This window comes from Convolutriloba macropyga, chromosome 3, assembly GCF_964194025.1.
Source record: "Convolutriloba macropyga chromosome 3, txConMacr16.3, whole genome shotgun sequence".
NCBI classification, from domain to species: domain Eukaryota; kingdom Metazoa; phylum Xenacoelomorpha; order Acoela; family Convolutidae; genus Convolutriloba; species Convolutriloba macropyga.
The window spans coordinates 36,383,102-36,390,437 of NC_134470.1; positions in this window are offsets into that span (position 1 = coordinate 36,383,102).

A 7,336-nucleotide genomic window follows, 5' to 3' on the forward strand; every position below is an offset into this window, starting at 1 on the left:
TATTTAATTCATCAAAGTAGGTGAAAATTAACGCAACTGTCAAGGGGGGTGGAGTAGGAATCAAGATATTAAATACTTTCAAATACAATACCAGGAGTGATTTAAACTCAATTAAAAGAAACTTTTCAAATAGTTATGGGTTGAAAAACTTGAACCATTCAAAAAAAAGTTTCTAATAAACGTTTACTGTTGTAAAAATCAGGGAGAATTTTTTTCTGGTTGAATTGACATCAGAAATCTCAGGAGGATAATCACTGACAGACAACATTATTTTGTTCGGAGATTACTATTAAAAATACTTTCAAATAAATGAAAAACGGCTTTTATCAGAGTTCACTTCGAATAATGGGTTACGCATTGTCAATGAAAGTTACAACTTAGACAAATGGAAACATGGAAACTTTAATTATCCACTATTGCTTAACGACAAAAAATCTTTGATAGAAAAACAAAAAAAATGTTTGGAAATGATTATTGTTCTCAGGTGTTTCATTCATCTTTGGATATTGATCACCAAAAAAGGATAGAGCAATACCTTTACAGAGATAACAAATTTTTTTCAAGACCTCTACCGAATGAAAAAATTCCTTTAACGAATTGGAGAGCAATGTATCAACAAAAAGATGCAAATTCCAGATTTCAAATCTTTTCAGTTTTGTTTCAAACTGTGTATAATATTTTAGCTCTCATAAAAAATTGGAGAGCCAATGAGCAGTCCAAACAAAAGAAAAGTAGATTGATCACAAAAAAATCAAAATTTTGTTAAAATAACATTATAACAATTGTTTGGAAAAGATCATTTGTCTCATGTTTTTTTTCAACTTTGGATTTTGATATTGAAAAATGGATAGCGCAATACATTGACAGAGCAACAAAATAAATTTCAAGAGCTCCACTGAAAAAAAATTGTCTGAGCAAATTGGAGAGCAATGTATCAACAAAAAGATTCAATTTCCACATTTCAAATGCTTTCTGATTTGTTTGAAAATGTTTTGAATAATTTAGTTCACATAAAAATTGGAGAGCCAATGAATAGTCCAACTAAAAAAACAGTGAACATACAAAGAACTATTGAAACCTATTAACGAAGAACATCGACTCTTTTAAATTTGGAAGGGCAAGACAGATCTTTCCGCTTACAATACACACAAAATAATCAGAAACGCCAGTAATCGACAAAAAAGAAAAGCAATTAATAAGTAAACAAAGAAAACAATGGAGAGTCTTCCTGATTAAAAACAGCAATGGAAATTTATAAACACAAAACTCAAACAAGATGTAAAACATAACGACATTTCAGAAATTCGGAACTAAAATAGCATTTTAAAAGATAAAAACAGGTGGTTAACACTTCTAGTAATTGTTTCTCCAGGTTAGGTGTAATCGAAGGGGTAAAAAAGGACTGCATTACCAAATTTTGTTTTCGAGAAAGTTTTTTTTATTCAGGTTTATTACGAGAAAAAAAGTTGTATGATGTAATTGATAAACTACCACAGAACAAAGCATCGGGTCCTAGATTCCTCCAAGCATGGTCAGTAAAAGGTATCAACATATGTATTCGAACATATTTACAGTTTGCGATTAACGAATGTATTTCGAACAATGTTTTGCCAGATGTCCTTAAAAAGCATATGTTTTAAACTGCAACTTACAAAAAAAATGATCCACTTGAATCAATGAACTACAGGCCAATTTCAGTGACAACAACTCTAGCTAAAATAAATGAAAGACTTCTACTCCAACAAATCTTAGAACATGTTGAAGAGCATAAGATAATAAACAAAAATCAATTCGCATTTCTTAAAAATAAATTGTCGAATGACACTGTCATTTCATCAACGGAATCTATAAACCAACTTGTACAACAAATTGAAACTGTTATTAGTATTTCTTAGATTTAGATAAAGCGTTCAACTCAATTTCTCACAAAACATTTCTTGAAAAATTCCAAAGTATGGTTTTGGAACGGGATCTAATACAATGCTGAAACCATTTCTATTTAACAAAAAAAAATGCGTTAAAAGCGGAATCTTTTACTCAGACTGGACAACGATTAAACTGGGAGTTTCTTAAGGAACAGTCCTGGGGCCCCTATTTTTTGCACTGTAAATTAACGATTTCTCAGAAAAAAAATGAAAAACCGAAGAAATTTTACAATTTGCGGATGGTAAATGTATAATATCTTACTCAAAAACAAATCAATGCCTTCATAGAAAAACCTGCAGTATTGTTCAAAAAAATCATAAATATATGAAACAGAATATGTTAACATTGAACAGATAAAAACCGAAATACTTTTCTTTTCTAAAACTGATCGGATGCCTTCTGAGGTATTTCATTGTAATCAAATTATCATAAAACCGAATGTCTGTTGTCGTTATCTGGGCGTAATGATTGTCAACAACTTGAAATTTGAGATAGAAATAAACAAAAGGTTGATGAAATTGGCGACTGCTGTTAGATCAATTTACTTGTTCAGATATCTAACATCGTTAAAAGCAGGAGTTTTACTTTTTATATCACTTGTCCTGTCGCATTTCATTTTAAGGGCTATTTTTCTCCAAACTCTGCCAGGCTCATCGGTTCTGAGAATAAACAGACAAATAAAGTAGGTTATAAAGGTTTGCCATTCGCGTAAAAAATTTGACAAAGCAAGGGATCTTTTAACAAGAGATAAAGTTTTACCTACAGAGCTTTTCAATAAAAAAATTTCTTCTTAAGTTTTTTTATTTAATTAAGCGTTACAAGTAAAGTAGTGAAATATCGAAAAAAAAATGTTTTTTCCAAATTTTGGGAAAATCTGAGATGAGAGAAAATTACCGAAATGTCCAATTTTTTCCAAAAAAATTTGTCAGTCTACATGGAGTGAACGATCAATAGTCAGAAATTTCTCGAGAAAGTGGAACAACTTGCCAATAGAAATCCAGTAAGAGAAAACAAAAAACAAGTTTAAAGAGGAAATAATGGAGAAAAGATCAAATTTCATGAACGTGTTCCAATAGACACGCAAATACAAGGCTTTAGAAATCATTTTTACGAGTAAAATCATTTTAGTATTTAAAGAACCAAATTTTTCATATGTTTTAAAGTGATTATTAAATCTAAATGTTTAACCAAACTTTTGTTTATGGTATATAAAATTTTGAGTTTATACTTTACATATTAAAAAAATACAAATACATCTATTCCTAAGTCTTACACTGGGTAACCAATTACCCTGGTTTAACCCCTGCGTTCATGGCATCTGAAATTGAACCTACGACATTCATAACTCGTTTTACCTCTTCATCTGTTCAATATTCCTTAGAGCAAAGAAATTGACATCATGTCTGTAAATGATTTCATTCTTGTCATTCAGTTTCTCAGTCTTGCATCAAACTTCCTCAAAATGTATCTTTGATAAAAAAAAGTTTCGGTGAGCGGAGTCCTGAGGAGATTCATGATATGCCATCTTCAAGGCAATTTGTTGTATGCAAATTCATTTGGTCACTACATTTGTGTGATCTGTTTGAAGCTGCAATTTAGTAGTGGTAAAATGAGCGTTGCAAATTAGGTAGGGATTAAAAACTCAAAATGAACTAACTGCCGGTTAAGAACATCATATCACTTCCAGGACCGCAAATTTGACATCAATCAGAGTTCTTGCCGGAAAAAAAGCAATACGACAATACAGTTTTGTTCATGGTTGAACAAACATCTTCACCAGCTCAGCACCATCGAAAAAAGAACCAGAAGCAACAGCAGAAGAACTTGACTCACTTGCCGAAGAATTTGGGCCTCTTGCCACAGAGAAAGTATTTGTAATTGGCATCTCATCACGAGGAAGCGACAGCGCGAGTAAAAACAAGGCCAAAGCATCGAACAAATTCATTAAAAAAATACAAAAAAAATAAAAAGTGGTAATAGAGAGTCATCACTGATGAAGTTTATTCCCCTGAAATACACCTGAGTAACGACGTCGTCCTCCTCAACGGGAAGGCCTTTGAAGGAATCCGCTCAATATCAAAGAACATAATCATACGCACAAGTTTTAGAGCAAAATTGACAAAAAAGAACAACCAATGAAATATGACAATGCTAGGAACTGTAAGTGTGGTTTGTACAACCCCAAAAGTTAGCAACGGTACCAGCAATTGAATCACCAGAATCAGCAATTTTGATTTGGTACCGTAATCGGTTTTTTTTATTCACTTTTTTGCCTTTCCCTTTCCCACTTTATTAGATCCATTCATTTAAACTTCGAATTTTTTGTAAATCACACTGAAAAATTGAGTTCCAAAACATCTAGTAAATAAATTCAACTAGAGGGTCTGAGTTGTCAATGTGAAATATTTTTTTAGCCAAGTGGTTGAAAAAGAGGCAGTCTTCCGTTTCGTATGCTGTGCCACAATCATGCACATATCCACGAGCTGCACAAATTTTAGCAACGAAATTATAAATGCACTTAAACAGGTCAATCAAAATGTTCTGCTTCAATGCAACGCTTGCGTACAACAGAGCAAACGTGATGTGATTCTGGACATCATAAAAAATCTACCACAAAAAGCAGAACAAACTAGAGATAAAAGATGACACTCAAACCTCAATAGAAAAAGCTAATAGCAGCAAATTAAATGAAAATTAGAATAAACTGACAACAGCTAACAACAACATTGAGAAAAAACCCTCGGTAAAGGCAAGGGCTGCAAATTACCTGACAATCAGAGTAAGAGGAATTGATTAAAGTAATAAAGAAACCACTCGTGAAATAGATGAAAAACATATACAAGAAATAGAGTCCATCCTGAAATTTCTCAAGTTAGACTGCCAAATCATGGACTGCAGGCGCATGGGCGCTTTCAAAGATGGAAGGCATCGTACCATTCTTGCAACCATACCATGCATGTCTTACAAACGCATCTTACTACTGTCACTCTCAAGACTGAAACGATATAGCAAAACAGTGTACATTAGCAAGGACTACTCCCCGCAAGAAGCAGAGCAACTGGATAGCTGTCTAAAAACGAAAAGTCTTAATAGACGCACTTTTCCCCAGAAAAAACTTGAAAGTAATGAATCTGTCATTATACGAAAACAAGATTAAAATTGGCTTGAGTACTCAGACAATGCTCCGTATTCCAACTGATTCACAAAAACTTCAGACACGAAACAAGAGGTATCAATTCTAACACTTACATAGTTTAAGTATTCACATATTTTCATTGATCTACCACGTAGACTTGCTTTTGCAAACGCATTTTTTCCCTGTAATCCAGACATTCTGTTCCTAACCGAAACATGGCTCATAGATGAATTTTCAAACGAAGTGCTCTTTGTCAGAAAATTATGTATTTCACAAAAATGACAGAACACCAAAAAGCAATCTCTCAAAGCATGAATGAGTTCTAGTGGCGGTAAAAGACAGGGTTCCATCTAAATAATTGTTCGTTCAGAACACAAGTGAAGATTGCTTAATCGTGAAAATTAACACTAAAAATGACTCAATCCTAATCGTTTGCATTTGCAACTCACCTAAAGGCAGCCCCTACCGATGGTGCAAGCAGAAGTTTGGTGACCTCAAAAATACGCTAAAGTTTTTAGAGATGGAAACAAAGCCAAAATCAATCCTCATTAAAGACTGGAAAAAATGTCGTCACCAGATGAACTTAACAACAGCTAGCTCAACTATTTCAAAGATGAAATTATCAAACAAATGCTAAACTTCACTGACCGTTTGGTGTACAAAAAACAGCTAGATGTCTTCCTCATAAAAGAATCACAATATTTGGATCAAATCAAAAATCGAAATCATAATTAGTATTAATTATGCCCTCAATAACAAAGAATTCTCAAATCATTACGCTTACATAACATGATACGAATGCAACTACGATCAAGTGATCAATCGCAGCTGAGGAAAATACGCTTAAAAAATAAATTGGATTAATTTCAACTGCAAAGTCTCAAAAAAGCGTTTAACCCCTATTTTTACAGTAACGTTGACGAACTTTGGTTAAACAATTGTATGAATGGTTCAATCGCCTTTTTGATAAAAATGTTCCAAGTGTAACTCAGCACAGATTAGAGCTCCCCCGTGGGTGTCAAAAAGCACATCCCATTAAATGAAAAAACTTTAAACTTTGAAATGAAAAGCAATTGTACATCCTAGTCCTACTCCTTCCACACTAAACAAAATATAATACCACGAAAAAAGTCAACACGCTTCGCAAAAACGATCAAGTCATCAATTAAAACGAGATCTTTGCATCAGGTCAGTTCAACGTTATTCAAATACAATTTACGATCGATTAACAAGTCACACCATTACCAAGCGAAATGCACCTAACTGAACCAACTGCTGACACGAATGATGAGAAAGCTAGGTTGTTCAATTTATTTTTGCAGTGTTATCAATTCAAAAATATCAAAAGTTGAGAATTAGTTCGATTTTGAAGAAAAAGATCTTAACTGCTTCAAAATTTCAGAGAAGAAAATTGAAAATATATAAAAAAAACTTGATACTAATAGGGCAACGGTCCTGATGATATAAGAAACTTGCTTCTGAAAAATCTATCGAAAAATATAAGCAGATCCTTACTTCTACTTTTCAATCAATCTTTAATAAAGGTAAATTTCCAGCATACTGGGAACAAAGTGACAGAACACTCAAGCAAAAAGGAGGGCGATAAAGCCGCAATCAATTTGTATAGACCTATTAATGGCTTATGTTGCCTCTCAAAAGTTTTCAAGAAATTGTATTCTACAAACATTACGAGAACGTTAAAGAAACACTTCACAATTGGTAGTTTGGACTTCGGCCTCAATTTTCATCAATTATTCGAATGATTTGCTCTCTAGACCGACTGCACAAATAAATTGACTCAATTGGACATGATGAGTTTTCGTTTTCTACCTAGATTTCCTGAAAGCGTTTGATCGATCTGCGCACCAAAACGTTGTTGAAAAACTGTCGGAATCAGGGATTGGGGAAAAACATTCAGATTAATAGCCAACTACCGCGACAACAAAAATAACGTGTTTGTATTGGAACTCAAAATCGAGCTTTTGTGACGTCACTAGCGGCGTGCCGCAAGGTTCCATCCTGGAATACTACTTTTTCTCGTCTACATAATTGACCTACCACAAAAAATGGAGTACAGTCAAACCTATGGTTACGCCAAAGATTACATTTATTTTTTAATTAAAAAAATGAACTTCAAACTCATCAAAAGAAAATAAATAAATGGCGCAATAACAAAAAATTCGCCTGCATGAAAACAAATGCAAGATCCTTTGATTTAAAAAAGTCGCTCTTTACAATAAAAAAGAAACTGTTATTATCTCGCCTCGTTAAAAA